Raw genomic sequence first — 14,650 nt, forward strand, 5'->3', positions numbered from 1 at the left:
GTAGATAGGCCAAAGTATATGGTTGTAGTGGGTAGCGTCTTGTGTTATGTTTTTTGTCCAGTTACTGATCTGTGTGGTTTGGGTTGTGTCCTCTTTCTAAACACATCTCTGTCCTGTGTTTTCCCCGTGAGACTGTACTTCAGAGGGAATGCACACTGTGTATTATTACTGGCACAAGTGCCAGCTCTGTGGGTGCTTGAGTACCCCCAATATTAGGCAAACTCTTTCATTGTATCTGATGAGGAGAAATTTGTTTTGTGTTTACACCCCAAATCATTTTGAACACTTGGCTCCTATGATTACTGGAGACCTTCAAGGCTGGGTTTAAGATTCTGATTTCCATGAACAGGAGTGGAGAGAGGAGAGGTCTAAGAGGTTAGAATGTCATAACAACACCCCTTTGAAGTTCATGGACCCTAAAGCAAAGATGAGCAGGACCCTCTTCAGCTTGGGTATTTGGCACCTTCAAAATTTGGTACCCTAGGCAGTTGCCTATGCCTAAATTTGCCACTCCTTTCCAATAATATATTACCAGTCTTAAGACCTTCTTGCAAGAACTGGAAGCCTGTTCACTCTCTTTTCCCTGCCTATTCTTGTAACAGAGTATCTCTCATAACTGGTTCAGTCATAGCCAACTGAATAGAGTAAGAGCTAATTACATAGCATGTCCCTGACCTGTCCATGCTCCTTTGGAGTTGCGCACCATTGAAATTAAGTGCTAAGTTTATAAAATAGATGTGTAAGTCATTTCCATGCGTAACTACAAATTTATGCCTGTTGATGCCAATTATTAGTACTTTATTTATGACATTTTAATACCCCACATTTTCCCGCACAATTTCAAGTTCAATGTGGCTAACAAGCTAAAAAGTAGTTACAAATTATGAAACAAAATACATAAACCCACACTTATCAATAAGGAAAGAATCGTAAATATGTAAAGAATTCAGGGCCAATTCTCAATGCGGCAAATGAGAAGAAGCCCATTCAATTCCTATGGGCTTCCTCTTATTTGCTGCGCGGGAATCACTAGCGCGGCTTTGTAAAAGAAGCCCTCAATAATAAAACACAATGGGGCGACTGGAAGGAATAAAATGGGCCCTGCTGCAGATAACTCGAGCTAAGCTTTATTAAATAAGGGGGAAAATCTGAAATATGAGAGCACAGAATTTGAATACAATCCTGACCCTAATGAAAAGCCAATGCAAATGTATCAGCAAAGGCGTAGCCCCCTCAAAGTGTGGTACACGCATGATAAGTCTAGCCGCAGTATTTTGGGCAGTTTGCAGTTAATGCCAATTTAGCACCAATTAGCTAATTTAGGGGCCCTTTTACAAAGGCGCAGTAGGCTCTATGTATGTGCAGCTTACGCCAAAATGAGACTACCACCAGGCTTGTGTGCCTCCTGGTGGTAATTTCGGATTTGGCGTGTGCCCATAACACCGTGACAAATTACATTTTTATTTCTTACCGCAAGTGGCATTTCCGGCATTAATCATCATTTGGCGTGTGCTGGCTGGCCAGCATGCGTGTAGCATATGAACCTTTACTGTTAGATCAATGGGTGGTGTTAAGGGCTCAGGCCATAAATAGGCACATGATGATTTCAATTTTACTGCAGGCCCATTTCCCGGCCCATTGAAAAAAAGTCCTTTTTTCCTAGATGCGGTAACAACCAGCCTGGCGTGCACCAAATACATGCGCCTACACTACTGCAGGCCAGTTTTTGCTGCGCCTTAGTAAAAGGACCCCTTAGTCGTGTATGTAAATGACTCCTTCATGCCCAATTTATAGCACCCTTTATACATTTGGGGGGCTAGTGGCCAATTCTATAACTGGGCGCCTCCTGTTAGGTGCCCTGGTTGAAGTGTGGTGAGAGCCTATCCTATAATGGCATCTGTGTGCCAAAATGTCATTATGGAATACAGTGCACTCCATTTAAGTGCATGTCGGATAAGCGCATGCTCTGTTTAACTGCATGCCGTACTTCGGTCCCATTGTTGGTGCCATCAATTTCTATGGGGACAAACTTCGGTTTAGCGCGCCACTGATAAGTGCAAGATTCACTTATATGCATGGTTTAAGACCGCTCCTCTGCAGGAAAGACTCTGCATAAGCGCACGCATGGAATATGGAAGCTGATTGGTACGTGACAAAGGGGCAATAAACTTGAAATCTCATTGGTTAACTGCCACAGGCAGAATAAGCGAAAGAAAGTTGTTAGCGTCTACACTGGAGTCGTCATTGTCATCGCGCAACTGTAAGACTTTAACACTGGCTGAAAGAATAGAAGTTCTTAAAAAATTAGAAAACAAACAAAGTCAAGCATCTATTGCTAAAGAATATGGTGTCAATCCAAGTCAAATTTCACGTATCTTGAAGCAGAAAGATCAGCTTCTGGAAGACTAGCAAAACAATACAAATCCACACAGGAAATGTAAACGGGCGAGAAAAGCTGAGGATGTAGAAGATGCTCTTCTACGGTGGTTTTCTCAAGTCAGGAGCAGACAGTTTCCTGTTAGTGGTCCACTGCTTATGAAGAAAGCTAATCAGCTAGCTTAAAGTCTTGGACTAACTGAATTCAAAGCCACCGTTGGATGGTTGGAAAGATGGAAGGAGAGGAACAACATAAAATTCAAGAAACAGCATGGTGAAAAACAAGACACTGATGACTTTGGTGCTGAAAATTGGGTTGTTTCAGTTCTTCCTACCATCTTGAATGAGTTTGCACCTCGTGACATTTTCAATGCTGACAAAAACGGTCTCTACTGGTGAGCAATTCCTGATGGAACACTTGCATTCAAACAAGCCGAAACTACAGGAAGTAAAACGTCAAAGGACCAACTGACGATCCTCCTTTGCTGCAATATGGATGGGAGTGAGAAGTTGGAACCACTCGTCAGTGGAAAGGGCAAACAGCCCCATTGCTACAAGAATGTTAAGCAACTTCCTATGTCATACAAGGCTAATAGAACTTTATGGATGACTGGGGAAATTTGGAAGCAGTGGCTAAAGAAGTTAGACAATAGAATGCGGGCACAAAAGCTTCAGATTTTGTTGCTTTGTGATAATTGTGCTGCACACAGTGATGATGTCAAACTGTCTAACGTCAAGATGGTCTTCCTGCCACCAAACACTACCTCTCTGATCCAACGTATGGATCAGGGCATAATAGCCAATTTCAAAAACATTATCGGGCTCTTGTGCTACGTTGTCTGATGAGCGTTATGGATGACCAGACTGGCAAGGATAAACGTGCTGTTGAACTGGCTCGTAATCTATCACTGTTGGATTCCCTACATATGCAGAAAGAAGCTTGGAATCATGTTACACAGGCAACCATTGTGAACTGCTACAAGCGGGCAAGCTTTGTTAAGGATGTGGAGAGGGATGAAACAGATGCAGCTGTTGAAAATGCGTCAGATGAACAGGCTATTGACATCCCAGCCAGTGTTACTGAAGAGGAGTTTCATCACTATGTAGCTGTTGATTACGATCTACAAACAGCTGACAACAGCACTGATGTCGAGATATGCGCCTACACGCAGGCAACAACAGCTGATGATGAAACAGATGTTGAAATGAGCAGCGAGGCACGTGCTGACGTAATTCAACAACCTCCTGTCACTTTTGCAAGAGCGCTGGAGAGTCTCAACACCATGCGGGCCTATCTGGAGGCCACTGGATGTCAGTGCTATGACAGTTTTTACCGTCTGGCAGACGTAGTCTATGGAACTTACAGACACAAAAGTGTTCAGAGGACTATGACTGATTACTTCAAGTAAGCCTAACGTCAGTTAATGGAGACTGTATACTGTACGTATAATAAACAGTACTGTACATAAGTTTATCAGATGTCAAGCTTCTTTGGGTCACAACGGTTAAGTGCACGCTCCGGTTAACTGCATGTATTTCTTTGGTCCCAGACCCTTGCACCTAAGCGGATTGCACTGTACTAGCGTAAAGTGCCATTGGTGCACCTAACATTTACTTGCTCACAGTTGCATCAGCCATAGAGCTGGCATAACTGCTGAATCATAAATGTGGCAAGGGCACATGTCACTCACAGCATACTGTAAGTTATCCTCTGATTCCATAAAGGTCGTCAAAAATTGCACACACATTTAGGTGCATTCCTGATTTGTGCATGCAATTTAGTAGAGTAATGAGCCAGTAGGTGCCAATAATTGGCTTTTTACAAGCAATTATCGGCACTAATTAGATTTAATTGGGGCCAATGCGCATAAAGTTGTGCACAGGATCCGGAACTAAAATTTGTGTGCGTTCCAAAAAAGGGGGCATGGAAATAGGAGGGTCATGGGTGTTTTGGGGTGGAATGGGGTTTGGTTTTGAGTTACACGCATAATTACAAAATAATGGTGTGCCACGTGTAAGTTTAGGCGTGGGCATTTGCACCACATTTTTATCGGTGCAAATGGCCATGCCTAAATTTATGTGCTCCACTGAAACAATGTATTCTATAAAATGTGCCAGACTTTAAGGTGTGGCTTATAGAATACCGTTTAAGCGCACACCATTGAGCGTCAATATTTTAGGCACCATATATAGAATCTAGCCCAATGTGCATAACTGGGAGCCTTGCCCATGCTCTGCCCGAGTGAATGCTCTCCTTACAACTGCACACTGTAGCACTTACACGCACCCTTGTGGGATACTGCTCAACGCACTTAAGCACCTAAGTGCTAATTTTATCAGCTTTTATACATGCAAGTAAGAACATAAGCATTACCATACTGGGACAGACCGAAGGTCCATCAAGCCCAGTATCCTGTTTCCAATCCAGTTACAAGTACTGGGCAAGATTCCAGAACAGCAAAACAGATTTTATGCTGCTTATCCTAGAATATGCAATGGATTTTCCCAAGTCAGTCTTAATAATGGCTTATGGACTTTTAGGAAATTATCCAAACCTTTTTTAAACCCCGCTATGCTAACGGCTTTAACCACATTATTTGGCAACGAATTCCAGAGTTTAATTACTCATTGAGTGAAGAAATATTTTCTCTGATTTGTTTTAAATTTACTACTTATTAGCTTCTTTGTGTGCCCCCTAGTCCTAGTAGTATTTTTGGAAAGAGTAGCCATGCGATTCATGTCTACCCATTCCATTCCAGTTAGTATTTTATAGACCTCTATCTTATCTCCCCTCAGCCATCTCTTTCCAAGCTGAAGAGCCCTAGCTGCTTTAGCCTTTCCTCATAGGGAAGTTGTCCCATCCTCTTTATCATTTTTGTCGCCCTTCTCTATACCTTTTGCTAATTCGACTATATCTTTTTTGAGATGTGGTGACCAGAATTGCACACAGTAATTGAGGTGCGGTCGCACCATGGAGCAATACAAAGGCATTATAACATTCTCAGTTTTATTTTTCTTTGACTGGGTGCCTGCATTGCCTCTTGCATCATGTGTAAATATACAGAATGCTGGCACTTGTGTGGGTAAGTGGACACTTAGGGGCCAGATTCTATATATGGTACCTAAAAAATCTGCGCGGAAAACATTTCCACCTAAGCGTATTCTATAAGCGGCACCTAGATTTAGGCGCAGTATATAGAATACGCTTAGTTTATATCCTAGCGCCTCAAAGTACATGCCTCCATTTGCACCAACGAAAACATGGCATAAATCCTGGCATGTAGATTTAGGCACAGAGGGCCATATTCTATAACAGTGCATGTAAATTTTGGAACACCCATGAAATATTCATTTCCCCACCCATAACCATGCCACCTTTCGCTTGCGCGCATTAATAATTAGGTGCTCTGTATTACAGAATATGCTTAGCCATTTGTGTGCTTAAATTCTAATTATTGTCAATTAGTGCTCATTATTGCTTGTTAGTATTGTTAATGCTGATTGGCTTGTGAAGCTAATTAAGTTACACGTGTTATTACAGAATACACTTAGATTTCGGCGTGGAACACTAGATGCGCTATATAGAATTCAGGGGATAACGTGCAGAAGTGGCAGCAAACGGAGGCCCCGATGCTCAGAACTACGGCTCTAAAGCAAACAATGCAAAAACGTAGCTCCCCAATGCTCAGTGCTAATGACATGCAAATCATATGCATGCTGCGAGACCAAAAGTAAGCGGGAGGAACGTGCCATGTGCATGTGCACAAGAGTTTCACAGTAAGCGCAGCTCTTGGTTGCATGGCCAGGCAAACCCAGAAATGAGGCATCCATCAGCACCATTCTTCTGCACCTTTAAATATAAGCTCTAAAAAAAAATTTTTTTTCCACTTGAAAGGCTTATATTTAAGGGCAGAACAGGAACCGACGTGTGCTTTCACTTTTGGGTTTACTCAGACTCACACATATTTGTTTCTCAGTATTAGTGCTTAGAGGTTTGCATGGGCTTCCTTCCGCTTCCAAAACAAATCAAACCTGGCAGATTTTAAACAGAAAATCATAAGAAATCCTCTCTTCAAATCCCTCCAAAGCCAGCTCCAAACCCAGCATTAAGAGCAGGGTTTGTTTGTGTGGTTTTCTCTGAGCACTGGGAGAGAATATAAAATGACCTCATTCACAGCATTTGACCACATTTAAATACAATTTGCGGCTATCTTTGACGCGCATGCTGTTTGCTGTGTTAAAGCCTTCTGAACATTCTGCGCAGATTAATGCTGCTGCTTGTCCAGCGCTAATTGACTCTAACACTGGTGTTAGTTCTGTCAGGCCTCAATGCTCAGAACCTATCTGTAAGAGTGCTTGTAAGTGGCATAATGCATAAATGCAAAGGGGTGTTTGTAGGGGTGGCCCAAGGCAATCTGCTGCCTCAGGCAAAGGATAAGATGGTGCTCTCGGCCCCCACTCCCTGACTCCAACATCTCTCCCTTCACACTTTCACTCTCTCCCAACTCCCTCCCCCTCCCCCCCCCCCCAGCCACAGTCTGGCTTCTCCCCCCCCCCCCATCCTTTTTCAGCCCCTTTCCCCAAGTCTACTTTCTTTTTTGTTTTCCAAAAGTCAGCGTCAGCAGCGATTCCCATATGCTGCCCTGCCGCTGACACCAGCTTCTTCTCTGTACTGCGGCCCGCCTCTCTGATGTAACTTCCTGTCCCTCAGAGGCAGGCCGCAGTACAGAGAAGAAGTCAGTGCCAGCATCTAGGCAGCATATGGGAATCGCTGTCACCACCAACGTTTGAAAAACAAGAAAAGGTAGACTTGGGGAAGGGGAGAGAAGCCAGACCGCGGCTGGTGTGGGGAGTGGAAAGGCTCCATGAAGAGTACTGCCTGAGGCCCCTGCCTCAGTTGGCTTAATGGTAGGGCCGCCACTGGGTGTTCGCATGGAGGCCCTGCCACATACACATGTAATTTACAGAAGACAGTATGCTGTGCACATTCTTGCTGCATGTACTCCATGTATATGGCTTGTATAACTGCAGTACCTAAATATAAGGCGGACGGATACTGGGTTATGCTAATATTTTATAGTCCAAGCTGGGCACCCAGATGCTATTACAGAGTAGGCTCTCAACAGGTGGCATGGGACCACCTAAATGGGGGTGCCCACTTATAGAATTAGCAACCTAATGAAGGGCTCCAGTGTGGGTTATCTAGGCATATGGTAGAAGAATTAATAAGGAATAGGTGATTAAAGTCTCAGATCTCCTGACACTAATTAAATGGAGCAGTCTGTGATTAGCAGCAGAAGACTGTGCAACTGTGAAGGGAGAATCTGTTGCCAGTATCATGAACCAAGTGTAAACTAATTAGCCTCCTGGCATGCCTGCTTGAAGCTCCTGCAGTAGAGTATGAGACTTAATCACTTGTAATACCTCCTTTCTGCAAGATCTTTCCATATCTAAAGTGTGAAATATGAGTGCAATGGGGGACCCTCCAGCCTGAGGAATATTCTGGAGTTAGGAATTGCCTGGGTCTGGAGCTCCTGACATCTCAAACTTGAGGGTGTGCATGACTAAAAGTTTAATTTCATGCTGACTTAAAATAAATTATTCCTAGTTTTTGAGCCTTTATTCAGATTCATTTGACTTTGTGTGGTTTCGTTTTTAGAGCAAAGCTTTATCTATACTCAATCATTATGCATTCAGTTGATTGTGCATTCCTTAATTTGAGGTATATGTGCATACAATTGATTTGTGGCCACTTCAGCTTTTTAGGCATACAAATGAATCAAATGTGTGCACACGAATGCACAACCCTAGAACAGGCTCACAGAAAGAGAGTATCAGTCATCTGCTGAAGGAACCCAGCAGATCTTACCCTGTGGTGGTTAAAGATGCTAAATGCTGTGCAGCCCATTGTATACCTATGGGCTGCATAGCCCTTAACACACACTAATTTGTTAGCAGTGTACACCTCAGTAAAAGGACCCTTAATGTAGAAGGGAAGAAAACTGCTAAAGGAGTTTTCTCATATTAAATTCTTGATCATGACTTGACAGCTCAACACAAAAACTGAACAGTTTGCTTTACACAGTAAACAATGAGCTGCTAAAGTTCTCATCTGCCACCTTCTAAATAAAGTCAGAGCAGTTTGGAATGATTCCTGCTGAGTAAATTGCAGTTATTTGCAGCCTATTAGGATTTCCAACTGTAGGCGCAGAGAGGCTTCTGTTCTTCACTTTGAGTTTTATAATTTATATCTAAATTCAACTACACCAGCTAATCAACTGGCGTATTTAAATAATGGCACTGGTTCATCAGAAGTAAACATCCCTCCCCCTGCACTTTTAAAAATGGCTGGTACTGAGAAGGAACCAGTCAAGAAAGATAAGCACAGTAGCATTCTGAAGGGAGCAGGTGTTCTGACCTGGTTTTACAGCCTGCCTCACTGACACAGACCTAACACAGACTACTCGCAATTACTGTGGATTCTTTTGGATTCGTATTAGGTAAATGAGACTTTTATTAGAGGTTCTAAAATACTCAATGATTAAGATATATACAATGATTAAGCTATATAACTGAAGAGAAACAATACCTATAAACAATCATTACATCACTGGTCCATTCATCCAAGCAATGCTAGGAGTTTCTAGACCAGGAAAAGCAATAATACACTATAATATAAACAATACCTATCATTACATCACTGGTCCTTGCATCATCCAGGCTTTTTACATCAGCTGAGTGAAGCCCCTTTTTCAGTGAAGCCGGAGTCTCATGACCAGGAGTCTGGTTCTATGCAATGCGTCCATCCATAGATGAGCTTCTGGTTTCACTGTAAGAGGCCTCCCTTTTTTTATTAGGCTTAGAACTCATATTCAGAGCTAAGGAAAATTACAGAAAGCTTAGTTCTGAACATGAATACTATGGGAAGGTGGTCACATGTTTCTCAGTCCAGGTGGCCAGTCTGAACTTATCTTCTACATTCCGACTTCTTTTCACACAATCAAAGTTAAACAATCATTTTAATGAGCGAGTGCACTGCCGGTCAAGGCAGAGTTGAAAAACAATCTTTAAAATTCACTTCTATTACAGCAGGAAGGGTGGGTTAGGAGGTGAAGGAAAGGGAAGGTAGGTCGATGGGAAAGTGAAGGAGTTAATGACTGGGTGGGGAACTAGGGGTGTGTAGAGAGGGTTCAGGGCTGGACTGGAGAACTTCTACATTTTTTTAATTCAGTGGTAAGAGTACGAGTTCTCAATTCAGTCCTCGGACACACTAAGCCAGTCTGATTTTCAAAATATCCACACTAAATAAGCATGAGATAGAATAGCATACAATAGAGTCACTGCATGCAAATTTATCTCATGCATATTCATTATGGGTAGTCTGAAAGTCTGACTGGCTGGGTGTGTCTCGAGGACTGGGTTGAGACCCCATGGGTTAGATATATGATTTCCTGAACTGGTGAAATACTCTAGGTCTCTCCTTTTCTACCACCCACTTGGCAGCAGTTTCAATCACAGTCCTTAGCAGGATTTTCTTAGCTATAACGCAATCAAATCCAGGGCTGAAACCAAATCTGTGTCCAAAATTTGCCACTTGGTTTTAGCCAAAGTTAAAACTGTCGCCCCACCTCCAACTCCAAATGTATGTTACAACCAACGCAACCTTCATGCAACACCTTAGCCTTCTTTACTATGTATGTATGCACATGGTATATATATATATATACCATGATTAGTTCCATATATGCTATGTACCATGTATGTTACCATGTATGTATGCACCTTAATGTAACACCATTTGTAATTCTGCTCACCGGAAATGGCAACCGCCATTACGGCAAATGTAAGCCACATTGAGCCTGCAAATTGGTGAGAAAATGTGGGATACAAATGCTACTAATAAGTACATAAATAAAAATACCCTGTACACGTCATTGGCTTTACCTTTCCACAGGCTCTTTGGTGCCCCATATTCAGGCTCTACACCATGAGGTCCCACATTGGATGCCTTCTGTAATGCACAACATGTTGTGTTGTGTTCCATCAATAGATTCACACTCCAGAGCTCCCAGAGAGCATTTATTTCTCCCAATCCTCTCTTCTCATTGCTCAGGGGAAGCCAGTCACCATAGGGAGCAGGTTCTTTCTAGAGGAAACAGATTTCCCTTCAAGACCCTGGCACAGAGGTCTCTTCAAACATTCACTCAAAGACAGGTATGGCGTACTCCAATTTTCTTTACTGAAGATATATATGAAACAATTAATGCTCTGAGATAGTTTTTTCTGTCCTGAGGTTTTATAGCATTAAGCCAACACTGTAATACTCAATATTCTTCCTTCACCTGTGTTTGTGATCTCTTTCAATAATAATCAGTCCTCTGGGGTAAAGGATTTCCCATTTACCAGGACAAACCTGTTCCCTTCTGAATAAACTCATAGTCTCTCCTTTATGGGATCTGTTTCCACAGATTTTTTCCAAAATGAATAATCTTGTACACAGTACTTCCTCCTGTAGTCCAATTTCTGAGTACAGCTTCTCTGTCCATGTCCCTTCGGATAAAGGGTCAAGCAGCCACTCCATTTCTTAATTAAATACTACCAGGGGGTTGGGTAAAGCTTCTGTTTTCCATATTCATTTGTGAGCACATACAGATACAACCCTTTTTGGTGTGCTATTGAGGCGGCATGGGCATAATTATATATATATAAGAAATCATATTAATTGTTAATTCTGTTAAAAATCTGGGGTTTAAAAGCTTGGTGTTTGAATTCAACTTTTCACTCTGCAAGTGAAGGAATGCCAGCTGGATTTAATTACTTAGAAAGTCTAGCTTTGGCTAAGCTAAAGGTTAGAAAGGTCAGAGAGAGAAACTTCTTTCACCCTTTGTGAGTGATGGAGGGTGAAGGATAGTTCAAAGATATTACCTTACCACATACATCTGTATACTATTATGAACAAGGCATGAGCCAGACATGCTGTAGTTTAAAAGTAGGCTGAATGCTGTTTAAATAATACTAGATATTTTTGATATGTAGATTTTGTTATAAGGAATTCTGATTTCTGTGTATTTTAGAATATGTCTTATAAGGATGCTTATTTTAGAATATGTTTTATTCTGTGTAGAATGTTTGTTCAACTCTTTGCCTTACGTTCTGAGTAGGACTGCAGTGAAAAGGTCAGCATATGGTTTGACTTAGCCACAGTCCTAGCTAGTTCAGTGTGTGAAGCTAATAGGTGAAAGAGGTCAGAGAAGTCAACTCTCTTCTCCTTGATTGATTAGCTAAGTATAGGAATGGTCCTGAAAGTAATAACAGACTATATCTGTATGCTATTAAGTAAGACTGGCCCTTGACCCCTTAATGAATGCCAGAGTTCAGTTAGCAGTTAGTATGAAGTTGACTAGGAATATGAGAATGTCCCTTAGCCCCTAAATGAACTCAGTTTAAGCTATAGCTGAGAAATTAATCATAATGAAAATGTAAGAGATGGGAGCCACAATGTCTAGTGTGAGAGGCCCCAGGTCATAGGTCAGTTTAGGATATGTCTGGAACCTATGTAACTGATATTTTGAACATATGTATAGAGATGATTGGTTGAGACATGGTAATTAATCTATTCTTTACCATCTGGAGAGTAAGGGGGGCTAGGAGGGAGATAGAACGGTATATAGGTGGGAGCAGAAGCAGCTTACGTCAGAAGGAACAGACAGAAGAAAGAGAGCTGAAGGAAGACAGACAGCAGAAGAAGAGAAGCAGCTGAGACAGAAGCCATAACATCCAGAGAGCTGAGAGAGAGAGAAGAGAGCTAGAACTGATGTCCTACTTTGTTTGCTGGCAAATAAAAAAGATTTCTCCCTCATTCTGGTGTGTGCTGTTTGACTCCTGAAGTACCACAGATTCTGCTAACAATAGGGGTAATTCATGCATCAATTCCTGCAACACTATTGGGGTACCTGATAGTATAAATTCTAACAGGAATTGGTCTCTGGTAATACCAGTCTTAGTGAGTGAAATGGCAGAAGCATATGTGTTCCCTTTTATCCTTATATCGAAGCTCACTACACCCGAAATAATAAGAAGAACTAACTCCACAACTAGGGCCGGCCCAAGGCAAGATGCAGCCTGAGGCGGAGCTAACATGCTCCCCCCCCCCCCCACCCTGGGAGATGCCACCCCTTCTGGGCAATTTACCTCATCATCGTGACATTCCAAACCTGGTAGCGATTCCCATACAATGCCCTGCCGCTGCCGGCGCCCGCCTTTTTCCTTTACTATGGCTGCCTGAGCCTCTGATGAAACAGGAAGTTACTTCAGAGAGGCAGCCACAGTAAAGGGAAGAGGTGGTGGCAGAGCAGCATATAGGAATCGCTAATGCTGCTGGGTTTGGAACACCACCGTGACGAGGTAAAATGCCACGAAGCCACTCCCCAGGATGCCGCCCTCGTCCACAACCAAGTATTATGAAAATAGAGGGTGCATTTATTTACAATAGCAGCAAAGATAATGTGCAAAGAAGGCAAGAATATAGACACCGGAAGTCTTATCATAGAAACAGCTCAGAATAAATGCACCTAAATCCCTAAGTAAAAGAATCACACTGAGCCCACAGCACTTATACAAAAGTACATGGCACATATACAACCTGATGTATACTTCTAGCCGCATGTTCCTCAGATGTTCAGATTCAGCGCAGTCTGCCCTTTGGATGGAATGCCAACACAGCAGCTTCTTGTCTCAGATAAGAGCCCCTTTTTATACAGAAATCATGGGCAGCAGCTGTGCTAATGATGTTTACCCCAAATATTGTGGCTACAAGGGACAACTGATTGTCTTACTGGCATCACATTAAAGGAGTCACCTTGACAATAAGATGGGGCTTCATAAACAATTTGCCAGCTAGCTGCAAGGGTAATTCCAAGAGTTCTTGGCTGTTCTGGCCATGATGTCGATGCTGATAACAACCTTGTTATTCTAGCACATTGGGACCCTTGTCAGCAGTCTTTGTCTGTATGTAAGGTCGCATCTTCAGCAAATAATAGGCTTTGCATTAAAAGACAGAATAAGCTTGAGTCTGCATATTTTGAATTCAAGTTATTAATGCTAGATAGTTCCATGTATTATAATCCCATATCTTTGTTATAAAGGAACACATATAGTGTTTGTTTTTGCTCCTACATATTTACCACTGGACACAAACTCAAAACAGGGTTCACACAAGAGATAACTTCAACTAGGCCAATGGCTAAGCGCTAAACACACACTGTTTCTGTCAGAAAATCCTCTGTGATACACACTCTGGGGTGTCTGACATATACGGGCAGGCAGTACCATTGCAACCATCCCAGAAGAAGAATGCTGTAACCAAATAGTGTACACATCCTCTCCACTCCAACTTGGTATGATTCTGAAACAAGAAGCATACTAAGTAAGTAAGGGTCCTGAAAGGACCCTTAGATTAACTTGTTTCAAGCATCTGTATAGTGATACAAGTGGCTACCATATGGCTAAACCCTTTTAAATATCAGGTTTTCTGACGGTTAGGGGCTTTATTGCTGTTTTTAATGTAACCTTCCAATGTAAAAAGATTCACTAAGCTAAGCACACCTTTCGCCTTAGTGTGCTTGTCTAACTGTGAATGCATTTGTAGACCATTGGTTTATTGCATTAGAAATGACTTCTATTAACATAATAATAAATAAAGTGTATACTTGTTCCATTTTAAATAGTATTAAGTTGAGGGGGAACTCCATGAAACTAACTGGTAGTACTTTCAAAGCTAATTGGAGGAAGTATTTTTTCACTCAACACAGAATTAAGCTATGGTATTTGTTGCTGGAGGATGTTATCAAGAATCTACCATAGCTGGATTTAGAAGGAATTTGGACAGGTTCCTGGAGGGAAAATCAATTTGTCATTATTAACCAATTAGACTTTGGGAAAGTCACTATTTACCCCAAGGAGTGAGCTACCAGGACTGCCTCTACTTTTTGGGATCTGACATATTCTTGTGACCTGGACTACTAGCCACTCTCAGAGACAGGATGGGGACTTAATGGACCTTTGGCTCTCAAAAAATGTGAGTACATATTTTAATTACCATCTTATTACATCAGCTTCTATGGGAGTAATCTGGGGTTTCATGGCATTTGGAGCTCTGAAATTTGCTGTCATATTTTCTAAGCTGTGTAAGACCTGCCACATGGGGGCACTGCTGACACTTTGCAAGCAGATTACTGCACCCTGTTTCAGATAATTCTAATGTCCATTTATATTC

Source organism: Microcaecilia unicolor, chromosome 3 (assembly GCF_901765095.1).
Source record: "Microcaecilia unicolor chromosome 3, aMicUni1.1, whole genome shotgun sequence".
In the NCBI taxonomy this organism is placed as follows: Eukaryota; Metazoa; Chordata; class Amphibia; order Gymnophiona; family Siphonopidae; genus Microcaecilia; species Microcaecilia unicolor.